The sequence below is a fragment of the Papio anubis genome, chromosome 4, assembly GCF_008728515.1.
Source record: "Papio anubis isolate 15944 chromosome 4, Panubis1.0, whole genome shotgun sequence".
NCBI lineage: Eukaryota > Metazoa > Chordata > Mammalia > Primates > Cercopithecidae > Papio > Papio anubis.
Window position 1 is genome coordinate 113,573,856 of NC_044979.1, and position 21,113 is coordinate 113,594,968.

At 41.2% G+C, this 21,113-nt stretch overlaps 1 protein-coding gene across 5 annotated transcripts in view; it reads right to left on the minus strand.

Annotated features, from left to right (window-relative positions):
• The window catches only part of LOC101018167 (cytochrome c oxidase assembly factor 1 homolog), a 148,120-nt gene that overhangs the window by 91,414 nt on the left and 35,593 nt on the right, over nucleotides 1-21,113 (minus strand). For 2 of the 5 annotated variants that reach the window (XM_003896067.5, XM_021935838.2), the window contains exon 1: nucleotides 5,400-5,986. The exons of 2 other annotated variants lie outside the window; for them this stretch is intronic. The gene's annotated coding sequence lies outside the window, so the exon portion shown is untranslated. Of the gene's footprint in view, nucleotides 1-4,919; nucleotides 5,351-5,399; nucleotides 5,987-21,113 lie in introns of those variants that run through there. One more of the 5 variants, XM_009203054.4, reaches the window with a different exon arrangement.

Sequence of the window (21,113 nt, forward strand, 5' to 3'; positions counted from 1 at the left end):
ATTTAGTGTGAACTGCAATAATTTTAAAACTCAAAGATCTCCAAGTCCTAATACAAAAACACCTACACCCCTTCAAGTAGGAAATCGCCCTTTAGAAAGGTAAATGTGATAATCCATGGCTAAATTACACAATTCTTTTAAATATCATCTTTTATGTAAATAACAAAAACACTAAAGCTTACGGGCAGTTCCTTAAAAATCAAAAGAATTACCCTACAATCCAGCAATTCCACTTCTGGGTACGTATACCTAAAAGAACTGAAAGCACAGCCAGGCATGGTGGTTCACACCTGTTATCCCAGCACTTTGGGACGCTGAGGTGGGCGGATCCCTTGAGGTCAGGAGTTCAAGACCAACCTGGCCAACACAGCAAAACCCTATCTCTACTAAAAATATAAAAATTAGCCGGCGTGATGGTGCATGCCTGTAGTCCCAGCTACTCAAGAGGCTGAGGCAGGAGAATCACTTGAACCATGAGGCGGAGGTTGCAGTGAGCCAAGATCACACCACTGTACTCCAGCCTGGGAGACAGAGCAAGACTCCATCTCAAAGAAAAAAAATAATAATAATAATTGAAAGCAGGAACTCAGACATTTGTATACCAATGTTCATAGCAACACTATTCACAATAGCCAAAAGGTGGCAACAACCCAAATATCTATCGACTAATGAATGGATAAACAAAATGTGTTCTATGGAATACAATGTAATATTATTCAGTCTTTAAAAAGAAGAAAATTCTAACACATGCCACAACATGAATTAACCTTGAAGACATGCTACATAAAATAAACCAGACACAAAAGGACAAATATTTTATGATTCCACTTTTATGAGGACCCTAGAAGAGTCATATTCATAGAGACAGAAAATATAATGGTAGTTGCCAGGGGCTGGAGAGAGGGAGGAACAGAGATTTATCATTTAATGGGTGCAGGGTGTGGAGATAAAAGTGTTCTGGGTCGGGTGCAGTGGTTCACGCATGTAATCCCAGCACTTTGGGAGGCTGAGGTGGGCAGATCACCTGAGGTCAGGAGTTGAAGACCAGCATGACCAACATGGAGAAACCCCGTCTGTACTAAAAATACAAAATTAGCTGGGCATGGTGGTGCATGCCTGTAATCCCAGCTATTCGGGAGGCTGAGGCAGGAGAATCACTTGAACCCGGGAGGTGGAGGTTGCAGCGAGCCGAGATCACGTCATTGCACTCCAGCCAGGGCAACAAAGAAAAAAGTGTTCTAGAGGTAGATGGTGGTTATGGTTACACAACAATGAGAAAGTACTTAATGGCACTGAACTGTACCTTTACAAATAGTTAAAATGGTCAATTTTATGTTACATATATTCTATCACAATTTTTAAAAAGAAAAGACAAAACACTGAAACAAGAAGCACAGAGTTCTAACTGGAATCAAGCCATGGTGAAAGAATGAAATTTTGGCCATTATATGTAAACAGAGAGATGCAATTTTTTTCTGGAAGCTATTGTACATCACTTCCCTTAGATTGTCAAAATGCTCAGTTTCTAAAAATACTTTTACTACTGGCTGGGCGCAGTGGCTCACACCTATAATCCCAACACTTTGGGAGGCCAAGGCGGTGAGGTCAGTAGTTCCAGACCAACCTAGTCAACATGGTGAAACCCTGTCTCTACTAAAAACACAAAAATTAGCTGGGAGTGGTGGCAGCCTCCTGTAATCCCAGCTACTCAGGAGGCTGGGGCAGGAGAATCACTTGAACCCAGGAGGCAGAGGTTGCAGTAAGCTGAGATCACACCATTGCACTCCAGTCTGGGTACCAAAGCGAAACTCCGTCTCAAAAAATATATATATATATATACACACACACACACATACACACACACACATATGTATATAACTACTACTGCCTTTTAACCAATAAAATTTTTAAAAAATTACAATGTTAACAGGATTTTATAAAACTAATTTTTCCAACACGCCCCAAACAATACAGAACACAATAGTTACACTCAACCTCTGCATACATTAAATCTTCAAATAAATACCTGCTAGTATGAAAAAAGTACCTAATATTTGGTGACTAACTGTCCAATATGGCTCTCACAAATCTAATGCAGTATATGAAACATGAACAAGAGAATAAAAGAATAACTTCTTAGAGTCTGTTTAAAGTAGAGAGTTAAATGAACAAAGTTGAAGCAGATCATGGCATATTTTTCGAGGCAGAGAGACAGGGAGGCACCAATGTCTGAAACAATGAACACTATTAGGCTAAACATAACACCAGGGACTCAGATGTCACACTAACTGGGAAGTACTATGTCAGTTTCTCTAATTCCTATAATTAAAGAACAATATTCTAAACTACTGGCCAGAAGGCTTTTAGAGGAAAAGTCCTGACTACACAAAAATGTAAAACAACAGTATAGTAAAAAAGATAAAACAAAGTTAACTAAATAGATTGAAGATATCTGCCACATACCTAACAGTCAATGGCTTAATATTCCTGCACGAAGAAACTCCTAAAAATCAATAAAGACAGATAAAACTCAATACGGAATGGCAAATTACAAAGTTTCCCCTTGCTTCATTTTTCGAGTCTTAAAACGCTTCTCACAGGTTCTTTCATAGCATTTTTCCTGGGCCTGGCCTCCCATGTAGCTGTCGGAAAACCATCACTCTCTAAACTACAATCACACACCCACAAGGAGGTCTCCAAGGCTACTAAAAGTTAATCTCATGTGCTTTTCATCTAAAAGAACGGTAGCATAATCTAAAAGACTGTCACATATCTGATAAATGACTTGTATCTAGAATATATAAAGAACTCTTGCAACTCAATTACAAAAAAGAACCTAATTTAAAAATGGGCAAAGGATCTGAGCAGACATTTCTCCAAAGAAGATACATAAATGGGCAATAAGCACTTGAAAAGATGCTCAACATCATTAGCCATCAGGGAAACGCGATTTGAAACCACAATATTTTCAAAAAGTTAGGAGATTTTTAATGGTTGCAACACAAAGAAAAGATGAATGTTTGAGGTGATGGACATGCTAATTACCTGATTTGATCATTACACATTGTATACATTTATCAAAATAACATTCTGTAGTCCCTAAATATGTACAATTACTACATGTCAACGAAACAAAAAATGAAAACACGATGACACACACTTCACACCCACTAGAATGGCCAGAATCAGAAAGACAGATAATGACAAGTGTTGGCAAGGAGTGAGAAATCAAAACCCTAATACACTACTGGTGAGAATGTTAAAAAGATGCACACTGATGCTATGGAAAACAGTCTGACCGTTTCTTAAAATGTTAAACAGAGATACCATATGACCCAGCCATTTCACTCCTAGGCACATATGCAAGAGAAATGAAAACATGGTATGTCCACACAAAAACCTGTAGGTGAATGTTCACAGCAGCATTATACGTAATAGCCAAAAGGTGGAAACAATACAAACGTCCACTAACTAATGGAAAATAAATCGTGGTAATACCCATAAAATAAAAGATTAACCAGCAATTAAAGAAGTACCGACACATGCTATTAAATACAACACAGACGAACATGAATGTTAAGTAAAAGAAGCCAGCTGAAAAAGACCACATGCTGTATGATTTCACTCACATGAATAATCCAGAACAGTCAAATATACAGTCAGTCAATTCATAGTTGCTTAGGGCTTAGAATGGGGGAGTGGGGATGGGGAAGTCAGGTGAGCCTGCTGAATAAGTACAGGGTTTCTTTTTGGAGTGATGAAAATGTTCGAAAATTGTTCCAATATGGCTCTCACAAACTGAATGCAGCACATTAAACATGAACAAAAGAATACAAGAGTAACTTACTGCAGTCTGTCTGAAATAGACTTAATAAAATTAAACCAACTAATGAAGTTGAAGAAGATTACAGCATATTTTGTGATGATGGTTGTACAACCTTGTGAATGTACTAATTACTTTTAGGTTTGGTTTTTTGTTTTTTGTTTGTTTGTTTGTTTGTTTGTTTTGAGACGGAGTCTAGCTCTGACGCCCAGGCTGGAGTGCAGCGGCGCGTCTCAGCTCACCGCAAGCTCCGCCTCCCGGGTTCATACCATCCTCCTGCCTCAGCCTCCTGAGTAGCTGAGACTACAGGCGCCAGCCACCACGCCCGGCAATTTTTTGTATTTTTAGTGGAGACGAGGTTTCACCGTGTTAGCCAGAATGGTCTCGATCTCCTGACCTCGTGATCCGCCCACCTCAGCCTCCCAAAGTGCTGGGATTACAGGCGTGAGCCACCGCTACATTTTAAATGGTGAATTCTATGGTGGGTGAACTATGTGTCAGAAAGTTGTTTTTTTTTTTTAAAGGACTGAAGACTGTTTTGTTTTGTTTTCATTTTATCCCGTTTTTTAAAACAGTGCCTAGCAATATTACGAATTCAATCGATTTTGGCTAAATGTTAAAACAAAAATAAAAACTTGGGTAAACTTTGCCGTATCTAAAGTTATTAAATTACTGTAAACTGGCATGGTGGGAGCATAATATGAGTGTACCTGCAGGTGTGTTTTCCATGAAAGTACCAAAGACTGAAAAATTCAGCAGAATCAAGACCCCGAAGGCCCCTTAAGTTAGGCTAAGAAATGTGTATTATCCTGAAGGCAACGGGAAGTCCAGGAAGATTCTGAGGACAGAAATAACACAATCAGATATGTTTTAAACGTGCAAGTGTAAGCGAAGAGTTGCTACTTCTATCCAAAAGTGAGGCACCATTTCCCCCAGGGGAAAATGGGAAGGAATTAGGGGAAGACTGGAGAAACAGGTTATCAAATTATCAGAATCTCCATAGATTTTTAAAAATTACACAGCATCCACCCCAAACACACATACAGACTGACAGGCACTGATACATACATCCAATGTCCCCTACACAGAAACTCACTTTTGTAGTCAGCTCCTGTTGGTAGGGATTTTCTGTCATTCAAGGGTGGCGGGGACAAAAAGTATTATAACCACTAAACCAGATAATTCTTTCCTACAATAATGTGGGCAGCGTACTCCCCAGGTGTTGAAATTTAGTACTACCAACAAAAGTACCCAGTCCCAACTCTTCGAGAGGACCCCAACTCTTTACAATGTGCTGTTGGGGATGCCCAGCAAAAACTGCAGGGCAAAGTCAACGTTAGCTCGACACAGCCTCCTAACTCCGAGCGGACGGAGCCAGCGCGGGTTACCAGGAGCCAAAGCAGCAGCGCAGGGAGGTCGCGACCCGGAGCCGGCGCGAACCTCCGCGATGTGACCCGTGAGGGAACTCTCCAAGCAGCAGAGCACCCCGCGCGCGAAGGCGGCCGCCCGGATTGCAGGAACAAACGCTTCTCGCTAGGGGGGAAGACGGAGACTCTCACTGCCGCAGGAGACTAACCTGTGAGCAACAGAACCACCACGCTGTGGAGAGTGTGAGCAGTTCTTCCAGGCGTGGGGGGAGCACGGGTAAATGACCGCGGTCCGGCGCGCCAGCGGGGAGCAGTCGAGACTTCCGGCGTCTGCAGCTCACAGGGCTAGAGCGTCGAACCGGGGCAATCGGAGGCTTCAGCTCACCCCGGATTGTAAATGCTAACGCGGGTCTTCGGGCCGGCGGATCCAGGACTTAGGTCGCCGGGACTTGTGGCTTCTGCTTCTCAGACGTTCGGACTCGCGCTGGGAAGGGGTTCGCCTCCCCTGGTCCCCGCTTTTTTTTTTTTTCTGCGTCCGGTTATTGCAAATGCATTCAGTCCAGTAGCCCTAACCCAGGAAATTTAAGCACCGGCTCACGTTATTTCTCGCAGGTATGCGGCGCTTCCGCTGGCCTCTAAGGACACAAAGCCCCGGGCCGTCTGACCCCCACTCCAGCACTGAAATCCATGCCGCCCCGTTCAGCTGACAAATTTGGCAGCACTAAATTTTATTTTATTCTACAAATTGAGTGCCCAGTTAACACCAGGGAGTACCGGGGTAAGAAAATTTCAGAAGTCAGGTGGATAATAATAGCATTTACCTCATAAGTTTGTTATGAGGATGTAAAGCGCTTAGAATAGTGTCTGGCACTTTGTAGGCGCTCAGTGAATGTTAGCTATTATTATTTTTATATTGATTATTCCATAGTCACCACTATTATCATCTTAATGTCAAGCTTGAAATCCAGTATCTTTCCTCTGCGAAGCCATGACTCCAAGACTGATTAACTTTGGACTAAGGCATTCTTAAACTCTTGATCACACATCCCTATCATAAAAAAAAAAAAAAAAAAATTTACATGTATCATGTATGGCATTAATATATTATGCATGCTATAAAACTTTCACAAGACATCAAACTTTTTTTAAGTGAGGTAAAAACAATTTTTAAACTTTTTTTAAAAACTGCTAACAGAAGTTCTTTTCTTCCTACACAATTAGGTTGCCAAACATACATTCTATCACTCTGGAATCCACTAGCTAAATGAGAACATTATCAAAGCAACCTACCGTTCAATTCTGAGTTCCCAGAATGTTTCTTTTCCAAAGAATTAATAGAAACTAATCAGACTGTGAGATACTTGAACCATAAGGACTATTTAAATGGTTCTTAGAGAGAAAGAAGAAATAAAATAGGCATCCACTGAGTAATATTCATTGATGCAACATTGACTATTGACTTCTTACATTTTCAAAGAAAGAGATTGAGATTATAATACCTTACACCAAGCTTAATATTTCAAAGAATAAATCAACTAATAAAAAGCTTATGAGGTTTGGTATATGTGCATTTCATACAACATTCATGAAAATGAACCCCAAATCAGTTAGCTCCTGTTCTGTACCAGACAGAGAAATATGTTTACTTTGTAAGTAATAAAACATTAAAGAGGCTTTTCTGACCATTTGCTTGAAAACTCAGAACTTAGCATTTCTATCACTGGACTTAAATCTGCTAAAGTTTTCGTCTAAATTTTACATTAAAAACAAAACTCTATAGTGAATAATGTTACCTATCCAATATTCATTTTCCTCTAACTCCTTTGTACTAAAATCCTTATTTCATTCAGATAGCTGCCCTATTCCAAAATCAAAATGATACTGATTAAACCAGTCATCATACAGAATTTTTTTGGAAATATTTGCTGATCAAGGAATGAGTATATGACCCAAGTTGGCTCAATCTGACTGAAGGAAAGGACCACTATTTCATGCTCAGGAGAATTCTGATATACTGTCTTCTTGAGGTGGAAACATCTATCCCACACTGTCATTAACAGCCATCCTGCCCATCACGAGGAATAAAACTGATGGACCAATGCTGAGGACAACTGAACAAAGTTATAATATGATGTCCTTGGTGACATCATTCCAAACCTGGAGCTCACCCTGTCTCTGAACGCCTTGTAGGGATGTCTAATAAGTTTCCTTATTATTTTTGTTTCTTGTTTTTCTGAGACTGAGTCTCACTCTGTCTCCCAGGCTGGAGTGCAGTGGCACAATCTCAGCTCACTGCAATGTGCACTTCCCAGGTTCAAGCGATTCTCCTGCTTCAACCTCCCAAGTAGCTGTAACTACAGGCATGCACCACCAAACCTGGCTAACTTTTGTATTTTTAGTTGAGAAGGGGTTTCACCATGTTGGCCAGGCTTCTCTTGAACTCCTGACCTCAGTGATCCACCCACCTCAGCCTCCCAGAGTACTGGGATCCTTACTGTTTTCTGATAAAGATGCCATAAAGATTAAATGGGTTAAAATAGTGCTGGTCATATTGTAAGTATTGTAAGAGTGCTTAATAAATTTTAGTTATTATTAACTCACCTTAAGTCAGGGATTCTGTTTCTTATAGCCAGAAGTACCCATCAAATACACAGTCTACCCTTCTTTTTCTATATATTTAAAGAAAGGGTCTGTTTTGATACTTCTCAGCTTCTAAGGAGTCAGGGAAGGGGTAGGAGGTGGAGAGAGGAGGGACTGACTATAATGCCATATGAGGGGTACTTTTAAGTGGTTAAATGGCCACTTTGAGAAATTCACTCAAGAGCAGCAGGATCCTAGAACTATCAAATCTGAATGGGGTTACTACACATCGTGGTTGTATGTATACATGAAAGTATCATTTCCTGCATAGTAATATCGTGATCCACTGCCTTACTAAGTTGCTTTATTGTTTGGAGTTCATTCTCGTAGAGTTTCTAGGATTACAATCTTATCATTCAAATAGTTTTACCTACTTCTTTCCAAGTTTTGTACCTCTACTTTCTCATATCTAATTGCTTTGGCTAGTATCTCCAGTAAAATATTTAATAATAATAATGACGGTAGACGTTTATGTCTTATTCCTATCTTTAATGAGATATCTCTAGAATTTTCCCATTAAGCGTGATGTTGGTTTTAAGGACCGAAGTAGATATCTTTTATCATGTTAAGGAACTATCCACCCATTGAGAGAATGAAGAAAATGTTGGCATAAGAGCTTTGAGAAAACAAAGCATTGAGCATGCCATAGTGTCCTGTCATAAAAATAAGTAAAAGTTAGACAGTATTTACCTCAAAGACACTAAGAAAATTAACATTAGCTAGATTGGTATGAATGTCCTTTCTTGCTTATCTTCCTACCAGCATGAAATTCAGTCCTGCCTAGTTTGTTTACAAGAAATTCACCTGTGATATCCTGATTTTTAACCCTGAAAAAGTTATTTATCTCTTACAATATGTCCTGTTTAATGTAAAGTTAATGCTTGCTGTAATGTTTTTTGTTTTTTGCTTTTGTGTTTGCTTTTACATGTACTCCAAGTACATGCTCTACATGTTTATTATAGAAAATCATGTGCACCTCCTATAGTTTTGTTATAAGAAATTGTAGCTGTTCAGATATGCTGGTTGCAAAAAGTAAGGGACATTTTATAATAATAATTGGATTAGATCATCAAGAAGATATAACAGTCTTAAATTTGTGTGAATCTGGCCAGGCGCAGTGGCTCACACCTGTAAGCCCACCACTGTGGGAGGCTGAGGCGAGTGGATCATGAGGTCAGGAGGAGTTCAAGACCAGCGTAACCAACATGGTGAAACCCCATCTCTACTGAAAATACAAAAATTGGCCAGGTGTCATAGTGCGCACCTGTAATCCCAGCTACTCAGGAGGCTGAGGCAGGAGAATCGCTTGAACCTGGGAGGCAGAGGTTGCAGTGAGCCAAGATTGCACCACTGCACTCCAGCCTGGGCAACAGAGCAAGACTCTGTCTCAAAAAAAAAAAAAAAAAAAATTGTTTGGAACTAATAGCAGAGCTTCAATAAATGTGAAGCAAAGACCGAAAGGACAATTCAAAAAACTTGAAATTGTAGGCCCTGTACGGTGGTTCACACCTATAATCCCAGCACTTTGGGAGGCCGAGGTGGGCAGATCATGAGGTCAGGAGTTCAAGACTAGCCTGACCAACAGGGTGAAACCCCAACTGTACTAAAAATACAAAAATCAGCCAGGCATGATGGCACACACCTGTAATCCCAGCTACTCAGGAGGCTGAGGCAGGAGAATTGCTTGAACCCAGGAGGTGGAAGTTGCAGTGAGCCGAGATCGCAGCACTGCAGTCCAGCCTCAGTGACAGAGACTCCATTAAAAAAAAAAAAAAGAAAAGAAAAATTGAAAATTGTAGTGGAGATTTTAACATTCATCTCTCAGCAATTAATAGAAAAACTAGACAAAAAAATCAGTAAGTGCATAAAAAACCGGAGCAACACTACTAACCAACTTGACCTATTTAATGTTTATAGAACACTCCATAAATAGCTAAATGCACCTTTTAAGTGTGTAGAATATTTTTATGCTAGTTCATAAAATAAACATTGATAAATTTAAATAGATTGAAATTGTATACAGTATGTTGTCTTATAAATCAATAACAGATATGTGGAAAACCCAAATATTTTGAAATTAAGTAATACACTTCTTTTGAAATTAAGTACACACTTTGACTCATGGGTCAAAGTAGTAATGGTAAAGGAAACAAGCATATTTTGAACTGAATAAAAATATATATCAAAAAGCATTGAATGCAGTTAAAGTAGTGCTTTCTTTAGAGAGGAAAATTATAGCATTACATGCTTAATATAAGGAATAAAAATATAAGAAAAGAAAAAGTATAAGTTAAATTATTTTAGCTTCCACTTTAAGAAATTAGGGGGAAAACTAAAAATAATAGAAAATGAAATAATAAAGATAATTTTGGAAATCAATTAAATAAAAGAGCTAGTTCTTTTTTCAGTTTATTTATTTATTTTTGAGATGAAGTCTTGCTACATTGCCTAGGCTGGTCACAAAATTCTGGGCTCAAGCAATCCTCCCACCTCAGCCTTTGGAGTAGCTGGGGATTACAGGCACTCAACATTGCACCCAGCTAAAATAGCTGGTTTTTTTAAAAGACCTGTAGGATCCAGCCCTATGGGGCTTAGCGGGTGTTCTCCCTGTGTGCAGAGACAAGAGATTGTAATAAATAAAGACACAAGACAAAGAGATAAAGAGAAAGCAGCTGGGCCCAGGGGACCACTACCATCAAGATGCAGAGACCGGTAGTGGCCCCGAATGGCTGGGCTAGCTGACATTTACTGCATACAAGACAAGGGGGCAGGGTAAGGAGGGTGAATCTTCTAAGTGATTGACAAGGTGAAGCAAGTCACATGATCATAGTACAGGGGGCCCTTCCTTCTTAGGTAACCAAAGCAGAGAAAAAAAGAGAAGGCAGCATACATCAGCATCTTCTATGCACTTATAAGAAAGATCAAAGACTTTAAGACTTTCACTTTTTCTTCTACCGCTATCTACCACGAACTTCAAAGAGGAACCAGGAATACGGGAGGAACATGAAAGTGGACAAGGACCATGACCATTGAAGCACAGCACCACAGGGAGGGATTTATGCCTCCGGATGACTACGGGCAGGCCTGGATAATATCCAGCCTTCCAAAAAAAGCTGGTAGAGCAGAGTGTTCCCTGACTCCTCCAAGGAAAGGAGACTCCCTTTCGCGGTCTGCTAAGTAACAGGTGTCTTCCCAGACACCGGCATTACCACTTGACCAAGGAGCCCTCAAGCGACCCTCATGTGGGCATGACAGAAGGCTCACCTCTTGCCTTCTAGGTCACTTCTCACAATGTCCCTTCAGCACCTGACCCTATACCCACCGGTTATTCCTAGATTATACTAATAATGCAACAGAGAGTAATGTTAAAAGCTAATGATTAATAATGCTTATAATAATGATTGATAATTGTCCATGATCATCTCTGTATCTAATTTGTATTATGGCTATTCTCATTCTAACTATTTTCCTTATTATAATGAAACAGTTTGTGCTTTCAGTCTCTTGCCTCAGCACCTAGGTGATCCTCCACCCACAAGACCAATAAAATTGGTAAACCTCTAGCTAAACTGATCAGTCAAAAGAAAGAGAGAGAGAACACAAATTACCAATATCAGGAATGAAAGAAGAAAAATCAGTAGAGATCAGTAGAGACATTAGAAGAAAAATAAGGAGTTCTGTTTCTGGTTACAACTGAGTACCTCCTATTGGACTGTTCTTCCCATAGATAAAAACCAAAAACTCTGGACGAAGTACGAAAAATAACTACCTGAAGATACTGGAGAACACCCTAAGAAGGTAGATACCAGAGGGAAGTTGATGCTGGGAAGAAAGGAATGGGACCCAGGGAGTTTCCCATTGTCATGGGTTTTCTGCTTGAGGACAGGGCCCAGTTGTTACTCTCAATCTTACTGGCTTCAAAAACCAGAAGACAGAGTTTGGGATACATAGCACATCTGGAAAGTGGGGGAAAATCCAAGAAAGGAAATCATCCAAGAAGGAAAGAAGTCAGAGAGAAGGAAAACCAAACTATTTGTATGTGTATGAGCTGCCCACATTTCTGGCTGACACCTGAAACATACATGTGTCAAACGTTTTGAGCCATCTAAGACTCAAAAACTGAAGGGAGGCCAGGCACAGTGGCTCACTCCTATAAAGCTAGCACTTTGGTAGGCCAAGGCAGGAGGATTGCTTGGAACCAGGAGTTCAAGATCAGCTTAGGCAAGATAGCAGGACCTCATCTCTAAACAAACAAAATTGTTTTTTAATAGCCAAGTATGGTGGCACACGCCCGCAGTCCCAGCTACAGATGTGAGGCTGAGGTGAGAGGATTGCTTGAGCCCAGGACTTCGAGGTTATAGTGAGCTATGATTGCAACATTGCATTCCAGCTAGAGCAACAAAGTGAGATAAGGAAGGAAAGAGGGAGGGAGGGAGGGAGGGAGAGCAAATTAACAATATCAGGTATGAAAGAGGAGTTATTACAGATCCTGCAAGCATTAAAAGTTCTGAAGATGGTATGGCCTTCACAGATGTCCTGAAATGAGGCAAAAGGTTAAACTTTAACAACCCCACATTGTGTATCAGCCACTCCAGGAGGGAAGCACGACCAAGGATGAAACAGTTCTTTTCCACTGAGGTAATTCCTGAAGGAAGCACCTAAGCGGTGGGGTAATGAGCATTTCATTCCTAGGCTATGCACCACAGCAACCACCATCCACCTATGAGAGGAAGGGAGGAAAATATTTGGAGACAGTCTGATTAGATCTAAGATGTACCAGTAGCCCAACAAAAGAACAAGAAAAAAAATTAATTAGGCAAAGCATCGGGGAAGATGTCCTTTAAAAGTAGGATTTAGGCAATGGAAAAGAAGAGCATTTCCACCAAGGAAATACGGAGACAAAGCAGAGTTACAAAAAGGAGGAGATAATTTCTAAAATTCTTGAAACTTTATATGGATTTCCAAATATCTTGTTTTTTTAAAAAAAAAAAATATTTTGAAATAATTATAGATTCACAGGAAATTTAGGAGAAAAAAATGCAAAGAGCAGTCCTGTGTACCCTTCACCCAGTATTCTGCAGTAGTAACATCTTACATAGCTATACAACAACAGTGTTGAAACCAGTGACAGCAGTGACTGCTGCCATCATGGCGACTGCAGCCGGGAAGCGTGGCTGGGGCTGCACATGCCATGGAGCCAGTGGGAGCCTTGCCCCTTCTGAGTTGGGACAGCTCCCAAACCACAGCTGCAGACCCAGGCCTCTTGCTCTAAGGAGCCGGCAGGAACCCTGCCCTCCTGGGCAGAGCTACAGCCACCCAAACTGCAGCTGTGGATCCGAGTCTCCCTGTGCTCTTAGGGGAGCCAGAAACAGGCAGGATCTGCCCTCCCAGGTGCAGCTGCAGCTGCCCATGCCCACGGCTGCAGACGTGGGCCTCCTGGCTCCAGGAAGCAGGCAGGAGGTGGGGATAAGCAGGAGCCCTGCCCCTTCTGAGTTGGCAGGGTGGGAGCTCCCAGGTGCAGCTGTGGCCGCCCCCTTTCCTCCCCCTCGCCAACATCCCTGCAGGCTCGGGGGTGTCTTCTCCTGCTGCCTGGCCTCTCTCCACTCTCAGCACCTGCTGTGATCTCTGACTGGGGATTGGGGCCGAGCCCTGGGGCCATGAATGGCAGCAGGAGGCAGATTAATTCCTGGGCAGAAAAGGGCAGGTCCCCAGTAAGGCCCCATCTTCAGGCCAGGGAGGGCCTGAAGACTGGGGGCCAGGCTGCCAGTCCCACCACCGGAGTGGGGACTCCTGGTGCCTCTTCTGGGTGCCCATGGCTGCCGATGGACCAATCAGCAGGCCCCTCCTCCCCTCTGAGGTCCATAAAGCCTTGGGCTCAGCCAGAGCAGGGCAGAGGATGGCCAGAGGAGGAAGAGGACAGAGAGAGGATGGGAGGACCAGCTGCAGAGAGGAGTACCCTCTCCACTGAGAGCTGCGGAGACGACCTGCTGGCAGAGAGGAGCTACCCTCTCTGGAAGAGCTCCGGAGACCTGCAGAGACATCCAAATGACTTGCCTACGGAGAGGAGCCACCCTCTCCAGGGCCTCCTCTCTGCTGAGAGCTGAACACTCAATGAGAAGACCTGCCTACAGAGAGTAGCTACCCACTCCTCTGAACTAGTCTAACACTAAATAAAACTCTTCTTCTTCACCCTTCACTTGCCTGCATACCTCATTCTTCCTGGACGCAGGACAAGAACTCAGGCAAAGGCGCCTCGGCCACAAAGGTTTCTGACCAGAAAAGTTGACAACCCAGAGATCCTGTAACACCAGGAAGTTGACATTGGTACGATCCACAAAATTTATTCAGATTTCACCAGTTTTATATGCACATTTGTGTGTGTGGGGGGGAGGGTTCTATGCAATTTTATCACATTTCTATTCATCACCCCAGTTAAGATTCCAAACAATTTCATCACAAGGATTCCTGCTACTTCCCTTTCATAGCCACAGTCAATTCCTGTCTTTCCTGCCAGACCCTCTCTGTAAGCTCTAGCAACCACTAATCTGTTCTCCATCTCTATAACTTTATGGCAAGTATGCTGTCTTTTCAGTTACAATATAGCTTTCACTATAACCAGTGTTACTTTGTGAGAACCTTGGTAGCATCTTCACCTTGGATTTTTAAAGCTTCTAATAAATTCCTTCAGTTAGTAGTCAGTTTATCCAAGACACTTTATACCAAGGTTATTGCAAACCTACTGTCATTAAATTTCTATTCTCCAGTTCTTCCTCTTACTCTGAAAGATGATTTTTTCCAGTGCTTTACAAAACAACTACGACCAGCAGATGTGAGTGATTTTACCTTTTTTTTTTTTTTTTTTTTTGAGACAGATTCTCACTTTCTCACCCAGGCTGGAGTGCAGTGGCAAGATCTTGGCTCACTGAAATCTCCACCTTCCAAGTTCAAGCAATTCTCCTGCCGCAGCCTCCTAAGTAGCTGGGATTACAGGTGCCCACGACCACGACAGACTAATTTTTGTAGTTTTAGTATAGACAGGATTTTCCCATGTTGTCCAGGCTGGTCTCGAACTCCTGACCTCAGGTGATCCAACCACCTTGGCCTCCCAAAGTGCTGAGATTACAGGCATGAGCCACTGCACAAGACTGGGTAATTTATAAGAAAATGGCTCACAGTTCTGCAGGCTATACAGGAAGCATAGTGCATCTGCTTCTGGGGAGGCTTCAGGGAGTTTTCAGTCATGGCAGAAGGCAAAGGAGGAAGCTAGAGTCTTACACAGCAGGAGCAGGAGCAAGAGAGAGAGTTGGAAGGAGGTGCTACACCCTTTTAAACTACCAGATCTCTTGAGAACTCACTATCACGAGGACAGCACCAAGAGAATGGTGCTAAACCATTCATGAGGAATCTACCCCCATGATCCAATCACCTCCCACCATACCTCACATCCAATACTGAGGATTACAATTCACCATGAGATGACAAACTATACCACCATTCTACTGGATGCAAAGTGGTATTTCATTGTGTTTTATATTTGCATTTCCTTGATAAGTACTGGTGTTGAGCATCTTTTCAAGTGCTTATATATGTCTTCTTTGGAGAAATGCCTGTCTAGATCCTTCACCCCTTTTTAAATTGGTTTCTTGGTCTTTTTTTAAAAATGAGTTGCAATACTTCTTTGTATATTCTAGATACAAGTCCCTTATCAGATACATAATTTGCAAAAATAAAAAAATTATGTTATTCTATGAGTTGTCTTTTCACTTTCTTGATGGTGTTCTTTGAAGCACAAAAGATTACCAAAATTGATCACATTCTTTGTTATAAGAAAACTTATTTCCATAAAAGAAATAGAGAACATTATTAAGAAACTACTCCCCAAAAGCACCAGGCCCAGATAGTTTCATAGAGAAATTCCACGGAACTTTCGAAGACCAAATAGTCCGAATGTTTTCTACATCATTCTAGAACATTGAAAAGGAAGAAAAACTTAACTCCTTTCATAAAGCAAGTGTAACACTGATATCAAACCAGATAAAGTCAGTGCTAAGAAAGAAAACTACAGGTCAATGTCATGAATATTGATGCAGAAGCATAAATATTAGCAAACGGAATCTAACAACACATTAAGAAAACAAGACGCCATGAATAAATGGATTTATTTCAGGATGCAACATTGGTCCAATATCAGGAAAAATTCACATGGTTCTTTCCATAAATGACGAAAATTAATGATAATAAATTTTCATACCTTTTCATTATTTAAACAAAGAAACCTCTTAAGAAAAAAGGAATTGAAGGAGACTTTCCTAATATGACAACGTTTACACACATACGTACATATACACACACATTTTAGTTTTAAAGTCAATATCTTAATGGGAAACATTGGAAGCATTTCTACCAGGATCAGAAACAAAGTAACTATTTTCACCATAATGTGACATTGTAGAGAGAAATCCAATCGGTCAGAAGAATGAGTAACATATAAGTAACACTATTTTTTTTTTTTTTTTTAGGCAGGCTCTCACTCTGTCACCCAGGCTGGAGTGCAGTGGTGCAATCTCGGCTCACTGCAACCTCTGCCTCCCAGGTTCAAGCGATTCTCGTGCCTCAGCCTCCCAAATAGCTGGAACTATAGGCGCACGCCACCATGACCAACTAATTTTTGTATTTTACAGTAGAGATGGGGTTTCACCATGTTGGCCAGGCTGGTCTTGAACTCCTGGCCCCAAGTGATCTGCCAGTCTCAGCCTCCCAAAGTGCTGGGATTACAGGTGTGAGCCACTGTGCCCAACCATAACTATTTTTGTTTGCAGATGATATGATAGTAAAACCTGAAAACCCTCAGATAAACAATAATAAAAGTAACTCAAGTAGTGACATGATTTATTAAAAATGCAGGCCATAAAGTTAATATATGATGATCATATATATGCCTTCATAGACACAGACATTAAACAGGACAAAAAGGTAGAGAAAACCCTATTTATGATAGCAACAAAAAAAGATTAAATACTTTTTGGATTGAATTTATCAAGAAATATGCAAAACCTACCTGAGAAACATTTCAAAACACCCGTGAAAGATACATATACAGACTAGAACACCACCATTAAAAAAAAAAAAAAAACACCTTGGCCGGGCTCCGTGGCTCACGCCTGTAATCCCAGCACTTTGGGAGGCCAAGGCGGGCGGATCACGAGGTCAGGAGATCGAAACCACGGTGAAACCCTGTCTCTACTAAAAATACAAAAAATTAGCCGGCGGGCACCTGTAGTCCCAGCTACTTGGGAGGCTGAGGCAGGAGAATGGCTGGAACCCAGGAGGCGGAGCTTGCTGTGAGCCGAGATCACGCCACTGCACTCCAGCCTGGGGCGACAGAGCGAGACTCCGTCTCAAAAAAAAAAAAACCTCAACATTATAAAGATGACAGTTCTCCCTAAGTTAATTTATAAATTCAATGCAATCTAAAAGAAATTACCAACAAGCTATTTTAGAGCATTAGACAAGTCAATACTTAAGTTTATATAGAAAAGTTTATATGGAAAAGCAGAGATTCCAGAGTTGCCAGGAAAACAATGAAAAAGAAAAACTGTGAGGGTAGCCTTATTAGACATTAAAACATACTATAAAGCTGCTATAATTAAAACAATGATACAGACATATGAATAGATAAGTAGATAAGTGGAATATTATAGAAAGCCTAGAAATAGACCCAAGTACTGTACATATGGAAATTTAGATAGAAGCCATATCTCAAATCACTGAGGTAGACATTTTAGTAAATGATGCCAAGAAAACTAGGTAGCCACTTGGAAAAATGATAAAATCATATTCATACTTCACACCATAAACAAGAAGAAACTCCAAATGGATTAAGAATCTCTATGTAAAAAATAAAACTATACAAGTAAGAGGGGGAAAAAAGACCATGGGTGAATTCCTATTACACTTTGGAGTAGGAAAACGTTTTCAAAACTATGATTTCAAATCTAGAGGCATTAAAAGATTGATAAATTTGGCCAGGCTCAGTGGCTCATGCCTGTAATCCCAGCACTTTGGGAGGCCAAGGTAGGCAGATCATGAGGTCAGGAGTTGGAGACCAGCCTGGCCAACATGGTGAAACCCCATCTCTACTAAAAATACAAAAAGTTAGCCGGACGTGGTGCCAGGCACCTGTAATCCCAGTTACTCGGAAGGCTGAGGCAGGAGAATCACTTGAACCTGGGAAGCAGAGGTTGTAGTGAGCTGAGACCACGCCACTGCACTCCAGCCTAGGCAACGGAGCAAGACTCCATCTCAAAAACAAAACAAAACAAAAAAATTTGATAAATTTGACAGAAAATTAAATTTTAAAATTTTGCATGACAAAAGTACCATAAACAAAATCTGAAGACAACTTAGAAAATGTAAGAAAATATTCAATTTGCAATATATCTTGTGGCTGCGTACACAATATATTATGCGGCTGGGTACAATACATCATGGGGGTGCAGCCACATGATGTATTGTGGGGCACTTTGGGAGGTTCAGGAGGGAGGATCATTTAAGGCCAGGAATCCAAGATCAGCCTAGGCAACATAGTGTGACCCCTTCTGTATAAAAAAGAGAATTAAAAATTATCCAGGCATGGTGACATGCACCTGTAGTCCCAAGGAGGCCAAGGCAGGAGGATCACTTCAATCCAGGAATTCGAGGCTGCAGTGAGCTCTGATCACATCACTGCACTCCAGCCTGGGTGACAAAGTAAGACGCTGTCTCCAAAAATAAAAATAAATATATCATGTAAAAATGACTAATATCCCTATTTTATAAAGAAATCTTGTCAGTTGAGGGACAAAGAAACAAAAATCCAATACAAACTTGGAAAAAGACATGAACTGACAATTCACAATATAAAGGTCATGAAAAATAGGAAAAAGGCGTAAACTCATTCACTATAGAAAAATACAGCTGACATAATACTTTACCCTTAGGCAAAAATGTTAAAGCATGACAATACATCTGTTGGTGAGGCTGTAGGGAAATAAACCTCATTGCTGGTGGATTTTCAGATTTGTGCAACTCTTCTGAAAGGGTATTTTGGCCGTGTCTAACAAAGCTAATAGGTACTTTTTGACACAGCCATTCTACTTCTGGGAATCTACTGTGAATATATAACTTTAAGCAATATGAAAATGTACATCCATGAGCATTGTTTTTAATGCATAGCATTGGAAATAACCTAAATTCCCATTTTATAGGAAATAGGGGAAGAACAGAGAAAAGGAAACAGAGATGGAAAGTAATCCTCTGAAAATACCAAGTTTTATGGTTATATTTTGGAACCAAATATATGTTATATATAATTTAAAACAGAAATTTAAATTAAAATTACATTTAAATGTCAAACTCTAAAAACAAAGGAAAAATGAAACAAATGAGACTAATTCTACATGAAGTTAGGACCAGGTGCAGTGGCTAACGCCTGTAATCCCAGCACCTGGGGAAGCCAAGGTAAGTGGACTGCTGGAGCTCAGGAACTCGAGACCAGCCTGGGCAACATGGCGAAACCCTGTCTCTACTAAAAATACAAAAATTAGCCCAGCGTGGTGGTGTGCACCTGTAGTCCCAGCTACTCAGAAGGCTGAGGCAAGAGGATTACTGGAATCTGGGAGGCGGAGGTTACAGTGAGCCAAGATCATGCCACTGCACTCCTGCCTGGGTGACAGAGTGAGACTTTGTCTCAAAAAAAAAGGTAGTGGTATAAACACTTGGAGAAAGATTATCATGGCTTTATGGTTTTTTTCCTTTTCTTTTTTTTCTTTCGAGATAGAGTCTCACTCTGTCACCCAGGCTGGAGTGCAATGGTTCGAGCTCGACTCACTGCAATTTCCGCCTCCCGGGTTCAAGGAATTCTCCTGCCTCAGCCTCTCGAGTAGCTGGTACTATAGGCACCCACCACCATGCCTGGCTAATTTTTTTTTTTTGTATTTTAGTAGAGACAGGGTTTCACCATATTGACCAGGCTGGTCTCAAACTCCTGAGCTCAGGCAATCTGCCCACCTTGGCCTCCCAAAATGCTAGGATTACAGGTGTGAGCCACCACGCCCAGCTTTTTTTTTTTTTTTTTTTTTGAGACACAGTCTCACTCTGTCACCCAGGCTGGGAATGGAGTGGCTCAATCTCAGCTCACTGCAACCTCCACCTCCCAGGTTCAAGCGATTCTCATGCCTCAGCCTCCCAAGTAGCTGGGATTACAGGCCAAGTGCCACCACACCCGGCTAATTTTTTATTTTTAGTAGAGACAGGGTTTCACCATGTTGACCAGGCTGGTCTCGAACTCCTGACTTCAAGTGATCCACCTGCCTCGGCCTCCCAAAGTGCTGGGATTGCAGGTGGCGTGAGCTACTGCGCCCGGCCATGATTATCATGACTTTAAAGCACTATATTTTAACTATACATCTCATGACAAAAATATCTGCAAATAAATTATAAATTGAATTCAGTACATTTCTCTTTGGAGTAGTAGTATTATTTTGATGTTATTATAATAGTTCATATATTTAATGTATATGTGTGTATTAGGATAAAAGATAAAAAATAATTATAGAAGTGTTGCTGGGAGCCAATATTTTCACAACAAGAAAATGAGATGCAAATACAAAATCAAAGAATAAAAACCTAGTAGTCTTTATTTTGAATTAAAAGTATTGGTAATAAGTATAGAATTAACTTATTTTTCTCTCCCAAAGAAATAAATATTTCCAGGCCAGGCATGATGGCTCATACCTGTAATCCCAGCACTTTGGGAGGTAGAGGTGGGAGGATTGCTTGAGCCCAGCAGTTGGAGATTATAGCGAGCTATGGCCACACCATTGCACTCTAGCTTGGACAACAGAATAAGACCCTGTCTCAAACAAACAAACAAATAATATCCTAGCCCTGTTTACCAAAAAGTCCTACAAATAATGATAACCCATTAGCAATGAATATCCCTAGTGCTCGGATTGTGGTCTTTTTTGTTTTTTTTTTTTTTTTGAGACAGAGTCTCACTCTGTCGCCCAGGCTGGAGTGCAAGGGCTCGATCTGGCTCACTGCAAGCTCCGCCTCCCGAGTTCACACCATTCTCCTGCCTCAGCCTCCCGAGTAGCTGGGACTACAGGCGCCCGCGACCACGCTCGGCTACATTTTTGTATTTTTAATAGAGATGGGGTTTCACTGTGTTAGCCAGTATGGTCTTGATCTCCTGACCTCGTGATCCACCCACCTTGGCCTCCCCAAGTGCTGGGATTACAGGT